General features: G+C 42.2%; 1 protein-coding gene across 2 annotated transcripts in view; it reads right to left on the bottom strand.

Moving 5' to 3' along the window:
- ACDO1 (Protein kinase superfamily protein) overlaps positions 1-16,446 on the bottom strand; it is a 111,546-nt gene that overhangs the window by 70,290 nt on the left and 24,810 nt on the right. The gene's annotated exons all lie outside the window — the stretch shown is intronic.

Below are 16,446 nucleotides of genomic sequence, written 5' to 3'. Positions count from 1 at the left end.
CATCTATGTGATGGGTTCCTAGGTTATTAGCAAAAGCTGTTCAAAACCCAAGGCTGATGCATCAGCTGCAGGTTCTGCAAATCAGCCAGTTCTTGGTTTTCTTGATCTAAGAAGCAACCATGTTGAACACTTCATCGGTACATAGCATCACAATCAGGAAGGCACTAGTCAGTGCTGCATTGATCAAGAGAAGAGGAAAAAATAGGGAAGAAAATGGAAACCAGTCAATTAGGGAGTTGTGTTATCCTAATCAACAGCTTTTTCTATATAATAATCACAATAGTGTTAGCTCACTACAACTATGCAAGAATATCCTTAACATAAGTGTTATTACTCACATACCCATGAATCATGGGAACCTTTACAAAAAAACACTCCTTCAAGTACTATGACTTAACAATCCTCAAGCAGGAGCATAAATATCTCCTTTGCCCATCTCGGAATTTTGAAGAAATCTTGAAGAAATACATTTTGAAATAAAGCTTTGGTGAACAAGTTCCCAAAATAACTAGCAGAAATGGCAAATGGGGTGGAAATCAACTTCCACATCATGGCACCTCTCACAGGTTAACAATCTATTTCAATATGTTCAGTTAGTCCACGAAAGTCAAGACTATTAGCAATATAGACGGCTGAATGATTACCATGATAAACATCAATGGGCATGCTGTGGAAAAATGAGCTACTGAAGAAGTGGCTTCAATGATACTAATGCAGTTACAGGATAAGACATGGCTTTATACTCAGCTTCAACATTAGACCTGGTTACTAGTTTATTTCTTACTACTGGTGGACAAGACACTGAAGAAGAATACAAAAGGGAGAATAGGGGAAACCAAATAAAAAATAAAAAAAGAATTGCAGAAGAGGGGAAGAAATTTCACGCAAAGAAGAGGGTGGACTTACATACAAAGCTAAACTCAGTCATTATTTCATCCTTTATATACGTCCCCAGAAAGAAACGTACTTCAAATAACTGAAAGAAAAAAAAAACACTATACAAGGACTCTTCCGCAATTTAAAAGTAACTATTGTATCCCGCCCAAATTAAAAAATCTGGTTGAATAATTATCACCAAAAAAAAAAAAAAATGAATCCCAAATATCTAATATAGTATCAAAACTGATCATTTTACCACAGCAAGATCACAACCTAGCTGGCTGGGTCACCAATCAATTGTTTTTTCCAACAAATCAAGAAACTCTAAAGCTGATAATTCTGGGAAATAATGTCCCTTTAAATCAGCTACCCCAATGGCAATAAACTAGTAACCATCCAAATTCTTTTATTTGGCTAGATAATATGTGTAAGACTCAAACAATGGAGGAGGGTTCTAAAGCTTCAGCCTCATATGACAGCATCAACAAAAAGAATTTGGATGTTGCATGGCACGCCCCTAGTGAACACGTGCACACTCAATTTCTGTTGGACCGAATCACAATGTTGTATCATGGATTCTTGTTCTTATGTGAGTGGGTTATTTTACTTTCTTGTTATGTATTTTTGTATGCAACAAAGAGGTAAAAACATTTTTCTTTTCATCATGTATTGTTAAAGGTACATTTTATTTCTTATGTTCCACTCATGTAGTTGATCAGATTGTCATGGAGCACAATTGAGATGTCAGAAGGACCAAGCTCGATTTGTTAGATGTTTCTATTTATAATATATGTTGGGTTGGATGGGTTGTAGGATTGAAGAAGCTCCTCAGGTAATGTAGCAGTTTAAAGCATTAAATGGGTCATCTTTTAATATTTGTTAGATGTTTCTATTTATAATATGATGCTTGAGTACTTTGGACAATTTCTGGGTTTTCATGAGGATTACCAGCCATCTGTTTCTTCACAGCATAATCAGGTATGAATCTAATGCTTCTGAAATTCTAGATCGCCTTCTTCTTTTTCTTTCTGGGTTCTGTTGGTTGAATCCTCTAGTGTGAGTCCCACCAGCCAATGCCATATGTATATGATGTGGACAAAATATGATCGAACCTGGTTCATGCTTGGTTTAACCTTCGACTCCGGTCGGGACGAAAAGAATCGACTCGCTTCCAAGCGAGCCGGGTCCAAGAGATAGCTTGTTGAGGAAGAAAACTAAATCAGCCACAAGCATGCCCTAATACAACTTATGGATTAGGTTAATTACCCTAATGATGGCAGACACAACTTGGCGGCTGTCACTTATCACTATTGAAGGGATAACCATCAAATAACCGTGAGGTTATCCTAGGAGTCCTCTACTAGTTCAAACTAGTAGAAGTCTATCGCTCAACGGATCTAACTGTTAGGATCCAACGACTATCCGAAGAAGGCTCAAGTACATCCAACGAAGAAGATTCGAAGGTACACTCTATATAAACATCACCTACCTACAAGGTAAAGGGGGAGATCCATACACACATTTGGACGTAAACACTCAGATACTTATGATCTAAATCGTATTCCAGTTATTCATTCCTTAGATCTGTGCTTCTAGCAGAGCCGTTTGTGATTAAGTTCATCGACTGACTTAGCCTTCGGAGGTGGACTCACGACGCCAGCGGTCGAGCCACATATGACGCTTTCGTTTTGCAGGTCATTCTAAGGAGATCTAAGGGCTAAGCAGATTTTGGACGCAGATTTTGGCGCCGTCTGTGGGAAACGATTCAAAAAACTATGGTGACTAGATCAGCAGCAGCAGCCGTTGCACAACGCTATACTGGTGTCCAAATCCCTGGAGTAAACAATCCAGATATTCCTCAGGGGAGTTTACCACCTCTCGAAGTAGATGGCGGTCAAGGGGGACACAATCCTCCAGAGACACTCCAAAATCAATTGGATCAATTGAAAGTCCAACTTTTGGAAGTAAGTCAAGCACTCCGTGTGCTAACCAGACGAGTGGTATTACCACAAGAACCTGATCATCGCGATGCAAGGAGGCGTGTATTGCCACCGGATCAGAGATTGATTGAAGATCAGAATATCGGTCAGAACTTCCGTGAAGGTGACCGAGTGCCTAGGAGAATCGACGATCTACCTAGGCAGGACGATCGGTTTGACAGACCGCAAGGAAGTACAACCGATTCGAATACGAGGTTGGTTACAGGAGTGAGAACTCACTCGCCAACAGTTAGACGAGTTGTTTGTGATGATCGAGCTGTTCGTGATGATCGAGCTGTTCATGATGATCGGGCTGTTCGTGATGATCGAGTAGTTCATGATGATCATTTTGTTCGAGGTCGTGATCGTATTGCAGAAGATCATTCAACACATATTGGTCAGAAATTGGCCAATATTAATCAGAAGCTGGGACAATTGGCTAGAGGAAGGATAACTGATGATATCTATTAAGTTATTCAAAAGACTCCATTTGCCGAGCCAATTGCGGGACACCAGTTTCCTCACAATTTCCGTTTGCCAACTTTTTCCACATTCGACGGCTCTGGAGATCCTACGGCCCACATCGGTTATTATCAGCAGACTATGGCAGTTGCAGGTAATTCTGATGAAATTCTTTGCAGGGTTTTTGGTTCAACTTTAACCGGAGCGGCACAGAAGTGGTTTTCGAACCTCCCGTCAGGAAGGATCGTAAACTTTGATGAGTTGGCACGCAAATTCATAGAGCGGTTCCAGAGTGGAATCCAGATCAAAAAGACCGAGGAAACCTTGTTTCCTATAAGACAAGAGAAGAGCGAATCGATCCGAGAATATATGAAAAGATTCAATAGAGTTACAATGGAGATGGAGAATCTGGATGAGCAAGTAGCTAAAACTGCTTTGTTCACTGGACTCACTAACCGAAGACTCTTGGAGTTATTACTTTAAGATATGCCTACAACTTATGCTGAGTTGGTACAGAGATGCCAAAAGCAGGCGGAAGTCACGGAAATCTTAGATGCACGCCAGGGGGACAATAAAGCCTCCACCAAAGAACAAAAGGCTCCTGTGAACAAGCAGAAGCCAAAGCAGAATGTTCGTGATCGAGTTGGAAAGCCTCAGGCATGGCGGCAGAGATCTCCCGGTAAAAGTGAGTATACTCCATTGAATACTCCTCGGGCTGATGTTTTAAATATCATTAAAAGGCGAAATATCTTAAAGTGGCCTCCAAAGCTTCCTTCAAAACCTGGAGAGCAACAGGATCGAGAAAGATATTGCCGTTTTCACAAGGATTACCGTCATTATACCAACGATTGGCGTCATTTGAAGGCAGATATTGAGAGATTGATATCTCAGGGACACTTGTCCAATTTTGTTAATAAGAGAAGAGAGGAACCACGTGAGGTTGGCCCTAAAAGGGACCATTCGGTTAGTCCAGAACAACCGAAGGAGGCTCCAATGTTTAAAAAAGGTAAGGAGGTGATTGATGCTACTCGGTCACCGATCCTTACAATATTTGGAGGCCCCGAACCCGAATCACTCCGGAGGTTGAAAACAAAATCTAAATTTGTTGGAACCGGAGAGACGCAGAAGCGTAAGAGGCCAAATGGTGAAGATTCTATCACCTTTGGCGAAGAAGATGAAAGAGGCGTTTGTCTACCTCAAGATGATGCCATACTCATCAAGGTAGAGATCGCGCGCCGAGAAGTACATAGAGTTTTGGTTGATACAGGGTCTACTGCAGACCTAATATCCTATGAGGTGTATCAGAAGCTTAAGGTGGATGAAGACTTGATGGAGCCATCATCCACACATTTATATGGCTTTGCAGGATCGTCTGCAATAGCAGAGGGATCTGTCCAATTGGATCTATCGATTGGGAGTTTTCCCAAGGAAGCTATCGTCCGAATAAATTTTTTGGTGGTTCGGGAACTTCCAACTTACAACGTTATCCTCGGGCGGCCATCTTTGTCCAAGCTAGGTGCTATAGTTTCCACAAAGTACCTGAAGATAAAATTCCCAACAGAGATGGGAATTGGTCAAGTTTCATCTAACTAGCGGATCTCTCAGCAATGCTATGTTGCCTATTTGAAGGACAAGGAGGGCCCAAGAAAGGTGACTACCCTACCAATCGAAGTACGAGATGATCGGGAAGAAGCAGAAATGCAAAGACCCGAGCCGGTAGAAAGGCTGGAGCAAATCCAGTTGTTTACCAATGATGAAGAAAGGATTACTTATATCGGATCTAAGCAACTGGAAGAGTTCAAAGGAGAGTTGAAGTCTTTTCTTCAACAAAATAGTGACGTATTCGCATGGTCTGCCGAAGACATGCTAGGAATCGATCGAAATGTTGCAGAGCATAAACTCTGGATAGATCCAAAGGTGAAACCAGTTATCCAAAAAAGGAGAAATTTCTCCATAGAAAAATACAAAGCCGTTCGGGGCGTAGTTGAAAAACTGAAGAGTTCTGGTTTCATTGAACCAATCGAATGCCCAATCTGGTTGGCCAACGTGGTAATGGTCAAGAAGGCGAATGGGAAGTGGAGGATGTGTACAGATTACAAAGACCTCAACAAGGCTTGTCCTCAAGATTGTTATCCGTTGCCCAGGATTGACCTATTAATAGATGCAACTGCAGGATATACAAAGTTTCATGGATGCCTACTCAGGGTATAATCAGATCCTCATGAATAAGGAGGATGAAAAGTTTACAGCTTTCATGACCGATCGTGAAAGCTTTTATTATAAAGTTATGCCGTTTGGCCTGAAAAATGTAGGAGCTACATATCAGAGGGCCGTCAACAAGATATTCAAAGACCTAGGGAAAAATGTCGAGGCTTATGTTGATGATATGCTGGTAAAAAGCATTGCAAGGGCAAAGCATATCACAGATTTAACTGAAGTATTCTCAGTACTGCGAAAGTATCAAATGAAGCTGAATCCGGAGAAATGCACCTTTGAAGTATCTTCAAGAAAATTCTTGGGCTTCATGGTATCACAGAGGGGTATTGAGGCTAATCCAGCCAAAATACAAGCTTTAATTGATATGGAAGCCCCAAAAACTGTTCGGGATGTGCAGTGCTTGACGGGGAGAATAGCTTGCTCGAACCGTTTCATTTCAAAATCTGGAGAAAAGTGTCTACCATTTTTCAAAGCACTCAAAGATTTGAGGGGCAGCAAGGAAGCGAATTGGACTAAAGAATGCCAGAAAGCTTTTGAAGAATTAAAGGAAACACTGGGAAGACCACCGCTTTTATCCCGACCCGAAAAGGGAGAAGTTTTACAGCTATATCTAGCAGCATCCCTTTCGGCAGTCAGTGCGGTACTCGTTCGGGAAAAGGATAAGAGGCAATGGCCTATTTATTATGTCAGCCACGTATTGCTTGATGCGGAGACACGGTATTCTCAGATCGAGAAGCAGACTCTAGCTCTCATGACAATAGCTAGGAAGCTACGGCCATACTTTCAGGCTCACTCAATAGAGGTATTTACAACTTTCCCTCTTAGTAAAGTTCTTCGTAAACCTGATTTGTCTTGAAGGATGGTAGCCTGGTCGATTGAACTCAGTGAGTTCCAAGTAAGCTTTAAGCCTAGAACAGCAATCAAAGCTCAGGCACTAGCCGATTTTGTAGTAGAAACTACTGCACCAATGGAAAACATTGTTGAAGAGCCCACTATACCAACCATTTAGGAAGTATATGTGGATGGTTCGAGTAATAAAGATGGGGTAGGGGCTAGAATTCTCTTGAAGAGTCCAGCGGGATTTATCATTCGATATACCTTGAGATTTGCATTTGAAACTAGCAATAATGAAGCAGAATATGAAGCCCTGATAGCTGGACTTAGATGGTCAAAGGCATTGGCAATAGCAGATGTAACTATTTATAGTGACTCTCAGCTTATTATCAACCAAATTCAGGGAGAGTATGGTATTAAAGAGCCTCGCTTGCAGAAATATCGAGAGATTGTGCAAGCATTTCAAAAAGAATTCAGGAATTTGAAGGTATATCGATTCCAAGAACCAGAAAACACAATGGCAGATGAGCTATCCCGATTAGCCAATGCCAAAGAGAAAAATTTAGACCCTTCGGTCTACATTGAAGAGATAACGTTTCCGAGTTATCACGAGAAAGAAATATCCTATATTGAAGCAGAGCGTTGCTGGATGGATCCAATAGTTGAATATCTGAGAGATGATAAACTACCGGAGGATCCAAAAGAGGCAAGATTAGTCAGAGTACGATCAGCGAGATTCATTATGCAAAATGGAAGGTTGTACAGAAGATCTTATTCTGGACCCCTTCTGAGATGTTTAGGTCCCGAAGGAGCGGAGTCGGCTCTGGCCGAAGTACATAAAGGAATTTGTGGCGCTCACATGGGTGGACGAGCCCTGGCACACAAAATCCTGAGACTTGGGTTATATTGGCCGAAGATCCAACAAGCTGCTATGGAATATGTTCGTCGGTGTAGTAATTGTCAAATTCCATGCTACAATATCTAAACGCCCAGCGGAAACCATGACTTCAATTCTGGATCCCATCCCTTTTGCGATGTGGGGAATTGATATCATGGGCAAATTCACCAAGGCGTCGGGCGGAAGAGAATATATGATAGTAGCAATTGACTACTTCACTAAATGGGTTAAGGCCAGCGCCCTGGCAACAATCACTGAAAGAAAGGTGGAGAAGTTTGTGCTTGAGTCAATCATATATCGCTTTGAGATGCCGAAGATAATCGTTACTGATCATGGTACCCAATTTGACTATCCACAATTCGAGCAGTTTTGTGGAACTTACATGATCGAGCATCGTATGTCATCAGTGGCATACCCCCAAAGCAATGGACAAGTAGAGGTTACTAACCGAATGCTACTTAAGGGAATAAAAAGAAGACTTGAGGCCGATAAAGCCTTATGGGTCGAAGAACTGCATAATGTACTGTGGGCCTACCGAACTACGGTTTGAACACCCACAGGAGAAACTCCTTTCAAATTGGCTTGTGGATCCGAAGCATTGGCACCTGTGGAAGTAATGGCGGGAACATTGCGGGACAGAGAGTTCGAAGAAAAAGCGAACGAGCAATGATTGCTTGATAGTCTTGATTTATTGGATGAAGTTCGGGCAAAAGCAATAGCACGAACTCAACATTATCAAAGAAGAATAGCGTCATATTATAATACCCGAGTGAAGAATCGTAGGTACTTAGCAGGAGATTTGGTATTGAGAAATACCTTAGCTTCATATCCACGCCATCAAAGAAAATTGGACCCTTCTTGGGAAGGACCATATATGGTTATAAAACCAGTCGGTTCAGGAGCTTACAAGCTGAAGAACATGACAACTCAGAAAGAGTTGGATCGTTCGTGGAATGCCAGACATCTGAAAAAATAATATCCTTAAAGATTATCAATTTCGTTCATGATGTAACAAATTTCAACTCAATCAATGCAGTTATTGGCTTTCAACAACTATCTTTTGATTGGGGGGCATCACACACCACACTCATGAACAGATCCAGCCACAAGGCATCGGTTTAAAACCCGTGTGGGTCCTTCTACAAGGCATCGGTTTAAAACCCGTGTGGGTCCTTCTACAAGGCATCGGTTTAAAACCCGAGTGAGTCCCTTCTCATACTTATTGTATTTTTTCGGAATTTCTTAAGTCAACGCATCGGATGAAAATCCGAGTGAGTTCCTTCCACAAGACATCGGTTTAACACTCGAGTAAGTTCCTTATTAGACTTGTTGAATTTTTCCGGAATATCTCTAAGTAAAGGCATCGGTTTAAAACCCGAGTGAGTTCCTTCTACAAGGCATCAGTTTAACAACCGAGTGAGTTCCTTCTCAGACTTATTGAATTTCTCAGGAAATCTTTAAGTAAAGGCATTGTTCTGAACAACTAAGACCTAGTGCAACAATGACTCAAGTGATTGGCAAAGTTCAAGATGAAGTTAATTCCTTATTTCTTCAAACAACCAGAAGGGGCCAACCTTTACATCAAACATACACATGAGATTACAAGAGTTGGGATATAATCTTCATTCGGTCAAAAAAGAAAGTTATCATCGGTGATCATTAAGAAATCAAACAAGATCGGAGTAGCTTTGCCAGAACAAACAAAAGAGTCAAGAAGCAACACGGATTCAAGAAGAAGAAGAAGAACGGGGATTACAAAAGCATTCTGTATGTACAAAATCCTCTGCAATTCCATACTCTTTATCCAGCTTGACCAGAAGAAGTCTGATCTTTGATCAAACTTGCATTTAGGGCAAGCTCTTCATAACTGAATCCTTTCAGAGGAGAATATGGAGGAGAGTCCTCGAGATAGTGCATAATATCTGGATCCGAAGGCGGAAGGTCGATCTTATCCTTGGTCCAGTCAGGAGAAGGAAGACCCAGCTTGGCAAACACTTCAGGATGACAATCAGTGTTGTAGGGAGTCGTGTCGAAATGAGGATCTTTCCTTAATATCGATTCCCATACTTCGTTTTCGCCATCCCGGTATGCCTACGAGTTATAAGCATTCAGCATGTCAACAAAGGGCTTATTGTGCAAATATTTGAAGATGCAAGCTCTGCGAACGTCAGTTGGAAGGGATTCGGGCAAGGGAATGTCAGCTTGCCTTTGGGGTAACACTTCAGATCCTTTCGCCCCTGACTTTCCTGCTTCTCGCTCCAGCCGCCGGATCTTCTCCCTAGCATCATCCAAATCTGAACGGAGATGCTCAATCACAGAGTTCTTCTCTCCTGCAACCTCCCAAGCTAATTTCCAAAGGCGAGCAATTTCAGCGTCCTTGGCTTTGGAGTCTTCCCGAAGCCTGGAAACTTCATTACTCAGTCTACTGAGTCTAAAGGCTGCTTCCACTTGGTTGTGGAAGTTACCAGTGAGACTCCTGCAACAACTCCCGAGTTAGTCAGGAGCAAAAGAATAATCTTCAAAATCAAAAGGTAATGAAGAAAAACTTACATCACCAATGACTTCATAAAGTCATCGTCTGGAAGTGTGGAAAGAACTCTACTCTCAAAAGCCATTCGAGCAGCAGTGCACCACTCCAGCGCCTTGTCAAACTCGTTTGACACTAATTCAGACTTCCTCAGTGAACAAGAAGGATGAGAGAAGGATGAGCAACATCATCCGCCAACCGACGACGCTTCCTGGTGGCAAAATCCTCCAGCTCCAAAGAAGGAGAGGAAGAGGATGCCAACCAAGCATTAGAGTTGGAAATAGAAGCAGCACTTGTTAGGACTGCGCCTTCATCAGATGCCAACATAGTTGCCTCAGATGTCCGAAGGGTCTCCTTCGGAGAATCCCGAATGGTTTCTCCAGTAGGGGCATCAACAGGGACGGCAGCGATGAAGGGATCAAGATCTTCCTAGGAAGACCGAACGATCACTTCAAGCAGAGGGAGCGTAGGAGGAGCATCAGTTAAAACTGTGGGAATCCGATCTGAAGATTCACCAACAGCAGTCTCCTTACGTTTAGAAGATTCACCAGATGCAATCACCTCACCGGTAGCAACCTGCGTCAGTACTGGGACAGTCTTCTTGCAGGACTTCGCCCTAATAAAGCTCAAATCGATTCTGGGAGGCACTGCAAGTACAGAAAAGGCAGTATCAGTACGAAAACCCAACAACATACAGAAAAAAGGGAAAACCCTAGTTCTCAACAAATATGAACTACTCAGAATACCCATTAAGTGAACCCCAAGTATTACTACTATGAAGTTCACTCAGGGGGAAGGAGAGGAGATTCATGACATAGAGCAAAAAGCTTACTTGTTCAGATGCTGATCGAAAATATTGTTGGAATACGAAAAGTACGAATGCAGCAAAGGAAGACGGAATGTCGTTTTGTTTTGCAAATCTAACTTGCAGATAGCAGGATAAATGAGAAGTACCCTTGAGGGACTTAAATAGCCGCAGATAATGAGGCGATGGTTGAGAGCCAAAGGCAACCAAAGGACCGGATCGAAGAACGCTTCGAATTCTTCAAAAAGCAAAATCAACGGTTAGAGGAAAGCCACGTGGAACTATGCACCTGCTACGAGAATACCTCCAACCGTCGCGCCACCACTTAAATAATATTTGTATTTACAACTCGTAGGGAGAAGTAAATGGTATACAAAGGCAGGGAAACGTTGGGACTTCGTAATAAATAAAAGAGCAGTTGGGAATAGATAGAAGCTGAAACATCTCTCCCGAATGCCGCTTCATGATATCCCAAAGGTCATCCCTCGTCAAGGTACAAGAAGTTAAGTGATAATTTATATCATTTATATTTTATTTCCAAGACAAGCTTTTGGATATAAGATAAGGAAATATTAAGGCAATCATTGGAAAAGTTCTATTTTCATTGATTGTGGAGGGTCAAGCTTTACAAAAAAAAAAGGGGTGACTCCCTAGGACTCTTCCTCATTATCGACTGAGGAGTCTTTTTCAGGATCGTCTTTCTCAGGATCCTTTTCAGCGGCAAGCTGTGAAGTTTCTTCTTGAAGGGGCGGTGAATCAGCAAAATATTCCTCATAATCCGGGTCAGCTGGAAAAGGATCATCCTCTCTCAAAGCCCAGTCAGGGAAGGCCAACTTAAGCTTCCCAAAGATCTCTTTGTGACACACCTCACAAAAAGGAGTTGTGTCGAAGGAAGGGTTAAATTCGAGGATCTTTTCCCAAACATCATTCTGCCCCACGCGGTAGGCATGAAGGTTGAAGGCGCCCAGCAGGTTAGAGAAAGGAACGTTGTTCAGGTATTTTCGAATGCAATCCCTTCGAAGCTATGGTTTAATATGTTCGGGCTTGCTAAGAAATGCCATCTTCAGTATACGTTCGTTCTCTATGGCTTTAAGCTCAAGACTCTCACCGAACAACGTAGCAGCTTTCTTCTGTTTCCTAGCTTCGTGTTCGGCAACAACAGCACGGGCAACTGAAGAGTCAAGATCCTTTTTCAAGGAATTCATCTCCTTATCGTGCTTCACCTTCAACTGTTCGGCTGCTGTCTTCAACCAGTCTATTTCAGAATTGGCCTTCGCCAAATTCTCTTCACAAGTCTGCAGCAAGGAGCCATTGCGACCAACTCGGATCAATGCTCCCATGTGTTGATAAAAGCTCAACACAGCATTCCTGAGGACGAGGAGATTATCAGAAGAACTCATAAGAGATTATGAAAAGCAATTGATGAAAAATCAAGAAAGACGGTACCTAGTGGACTAACGAACGAGAGCATCATCTTCCAGGGCTTCAAAGGTCTGACGATCAGCAAGCAGAAGACCAAGAGAACTCCATTCAACAGCTTTCTCAGGGTCTTGTGTTGCCCTATCAGTCTGCGTCAGTGTCCACTGAGGCATGAAAATCTCCGCGCAATCCTTATTCCTTTTGGAGTTTTTCGAGGCGGAAGCATCAACTGAATCATGCTTCCTTTTAGTTCGAGTGGCGAAGGGGATATCAGACTCTCCCACCATTGGTTTTTTCCCTCTTCCCAAAGCCTCAACCACAGGCTTCAATTTCCTAATACCCTTGTAGGAAGGGTCGGGAGAGGGAACAGAGGCTACTTGTTTAGCAGTCAAGGCTCGAGGCAACTGTTGCTCAGCCATCACCACGGCCCTAGCAGCCTTTGCCCGAAGATTTTCAGGGTTCATTCTTAGTGGCACTGCAAAGAAGGACAAAAATCAGGATTGCAAAAAGGCATATCATGCTCAGAAAATTGAAAGATGGTGGTTAAGAAGCTCACGATGAGCCAGTCCCCAGTACTGAAGGATGGAGTTGTATTCCATCTCATATCCATGTATCTTTTAATACCATGGAATTGATTTGATCTTCCTGACGGCCGTCTTGTCTTCTTTGGATAAGGGAAGGACCCGATTACCCTCAGAGTATGAAGTATACTGTTTCCAAACGGTCGGGAAGTTGAGATCTGATTGAGGCGCTCGACAGAAAAAATATCGCTTGCACCATCCTTTGTGATTGGAAGGGCAAGTTCCTTTAGCAAGAATGCTGCCCCTCCAGTTAAGCTCCGTCTTATTGCGCTTGGAAAGCACAACCCAACCAGGAGGATGGGATATAGAAAGAAGATGAAAATGCACAAAAAGAGCAAGAGAAGGCGTAATGCCAAGTTCAAAGCATAAACCCAAGAAGCCGACGATGAGACGCCAGCTATTGGAAAGGAACATTCCAGGGCAAATGTCCCAGTGATTCAGAATGGCTGCAAACAGAGGATTAAAGAAAGGAAAGCGAACCCCGCTTTCCAGTGCATCTATATATAGGGAAAATTCGCCTGGAAGGGTTGAATCAACCCTCTCATCAGGGTTGGGAGCCCTAAGATGGTAAGAGGAAGGAAAATCAAAACCCTGGATGGCCAAAAGAAGAGTTTCCTCCTTATACGAGGAGGCAACAGAATCAGGTCCACCACTAGATTGGGAAGTTTGTTTTGACTGCCCAAAAGACTCTGCGGTCACCCTAGGAGTCATGGATGGTCCAGACTCAGGAAGGGCAGAAGAAGTCTCAGCTTTTCCTTCTAATCTCTTCTGGTTAACTTCTGCGAAGTCACGCCAGAGAGCAGTTAGGGTTTTATTATCACTATCCGACTGCTCAGAGGGAAGGGAAACAAAGGCCTCGTTACCATTATCACTATTACTGGCGCTGGGGACAAAGGGAAGCTTCGAAAGAAACCCTACTGACCTCCATTACTAAAGTCTCACTACGGTACAAAAAGAAAAGAAAAACCTGGAGACAAAAAGTTAACTTTGCAAAGGGATCAGTAAACTTACTGATTCAATGAGGCAAAAAGCTCGAGAACGAGAAGGCACAAAGGAGACGACGAGGTTTCAAAATTCCAAACAAGAAGAATGAAACCTACGAAGACAACGAACCGCTTTTAAGCACCCGCACTAGTGTTCGAGGAAGTGAACGATCGAGATTAATTCACCATCGACGATCGAGATTTGAAGACGGTTTGAAAGTTTGAACTCACGAATCCAAAACAGGCATTCAAAAACCGTCGCTTGGGTTACGTGAGCCACGATAGTCAACTGCAAAAGGACGCGTGGCATTGCCCTCACAACGCTCGAGGAAAAAGTGACCATGACATTTAGTGGGTTATGCAAAGACCATTGCTTGACGAAGAACCCAGTTAAAAACCAAGCCCTCGGGATCGACCGAACGCTTGGTCTGGGGGGCTCGTGATGTGGAGAAAATATGATCGAACCTGGTTCATGCTTGGTTTAACCTTCGACTCCGGTCTGGACGAAAAGAATCGACTCGCTTCCGAACGAGCCGGATCCAAGAGATAGCTTGCTGAGGAAGAAAACTAAATCAGCCACAAGCACGCCCGAATCCGACTTATGGATTAGGTTAATTACCCTAATGATGGCAGACACAACTTGGCGGCTATCACTAATCACTATTGAAGGGAGAACCATCAAATAACCGTGAGGTTATCCTAGGAGCCCTATACTAGTTCAAACTAGTAGAAGTCTATCGCTCAACGGATCTAACTGTTAGGATCCAACGACTATCCGAAGAAGATTCGAAGGTACACTCTATATAAACATCACCTACCTACAAGGTAAAGGGGGAGATCCATACACACATTTGGACGTAAACACTCAGATGCTTGTGATCTAAATCGTATTCCAGTTATTCATTCCTTAGCTCTGTGCTTCTAGCAGAGCCGTTTGTGATTAAGTTCATCGACTGACTTAGCCTTCGGAGGTAGACTCCCGACCCCAGCGGTCGGGCCACATCTGACGCTTTCGTTTTGCAAGTCATTCTAAGGAGATCTAAGGGCTGAGCAGATTTTGGACGCATCAGTATGAAACAAATAGAGTTTATAAGATTCATATTATCTTGTTGTTTGTTCCACCTGAATTTTGCTAATTTCTCAATGTGTATCTGTTTCCTGCTGTTTGTGGTAGATGGGAGAGAGGAAGGACAAAGCTTTGAAAGAACTCAGAGATCAGTTGGCTATGAAGCAACAAGGAGCAGGATCTGGTGCTGAAAAACAGAACTTTTGGGAGAGCTTTTGTTTCAAGGTCGTGGTTTCAATGTCAATCTTGATCCTGGTAGTTTTTGCAAAACAGTAGAATGGTCCATTTGTTCATTTTGAATTGGTTGAAAGGAGAGCATAGGTATAGCTGTATAAATTAGTTTCCTAGGAGACGAAGGAAAATTATTTTTAATAGTCCTTCCATCTGTTTTGTAAAGTGATTGCTAGGGTTAATTATGGTCCAGCAGCAGAGACCTGTTTTCCTATTTCCTATTTTCACACCTTTTGATAGGGAGAAAAAAATCACTTACTGAATCACTATTAAAAGTTTCTCCAGATGAGGCTCTTGCATTGCTGGTAAATAAGCATTTTGTAGTCAAATGTGCCATTGCATTGTTTTAGAAGGGAAAATAATATATTATATTTAATCTCCAACTCCCATTTCAATCAGAAAATCGATGGTTAGGGGTTTCAAAAATCATTCTTCAAATCTGTAGTTCAATTCTGATCCTAGATATCAACTAATAAGAATCGGGCCAAGACATTTAAAGTAGAGATTGACCCATTAAATGAAATTGAAATCCCAAATGGAAAAACGAAAACGAAATTCAAGGCAAAAATGGATCTGTTGATATAGAGATTGACCTTGAAAACAGTTGAAGAGATGAGCATCCTTGTACAATGGTTCAGTCGTATACAGTTGGATAAGGAAAGTTATAGGTACATACATTTCAAGTTTTAAACATCATCATAAATTAAAGGGTTTTGCTTGATTGATGAAAAGGGTATTTAGGTCATCTACAGGCCCTTAAATGGTAGCTATGGAATTTTTAAAAAAAATGAAGGCATAATACAAAACTCATATGAGTTAAACACTACAAAATGATCAAGTGTTTGATCATTTTACCTGGACTTTGATCCCATTTAATTTCACTTCCTTCACTTCTCTGCACACTTGCTGTGATGCCAATAACAAAGCATGGACACTAGATTTATAGCCAATGGCAGGTTGGCTATAAATGGAAAGAGATCCAAGAGGTTGACATTAGCCAGGTGCATGAAAGCGATCCTAATTAAATTGGGTATTCGTCAAACCTCTTATCTTCAATTATAGGACCATGCAACATTAGACCCAGTAAGCGACACGTCGCATCGGCGCCCGGATGCGGTGATAAGTAGGCAAGGGTTCCCGCGCCATGGACGAATGCGGGTAAAGAAGCTAGTCCATAAGCGTAGGATTAGATTGGCATCTTGGAACATAGGATCTTTAACTGGTAAGAGCTTAGAATTTATAGATGTTATAAGGAGAAGAAGGATTAATGTAGCTTGCATCCAAGAGACTAGATGGAGGGGTAAAAATGCCAAAGAGTTGGATGACTTTAAACTTTGGTATACTGGGGATAAAACAAATAAAAATGGAATGGGTATAATAGTGGATAAAGATTTAAAAAATGATGTGGTGGATGTTAAAAGAGTGGGTGATAGGATTATTGCTATCAAGCTTGTAATGGAGAAAGAGTTCATAAAGATAATTTGTGCATATGCACCTCAAGTAGGATTAGATGAAAGTCTAAGGCTAGAATTTTGGGAAAATATGGATGGATTAATGCAAGGAAT

This window comes from Hakea prostrata, chromosome 6 (assembly GCF_041222555.1).
Source record: "Hakea prostrata isolate BN-2017 chromosome 6, UWA_Hpros_2, whole genome shotgun sequence".
Classification (NCBI taxonomy): domain Eukaryota; kingdom Viridiplantae; phylum Streptophyta; class Magnoliopsida; order Proteales; family Proteaceae; genus Hakea; species Hakea prostrata.
Note: the sequence above shows the minus strand (reverse complement) of the source record. Positions and strands in the feature narration are given on the sequence as shown.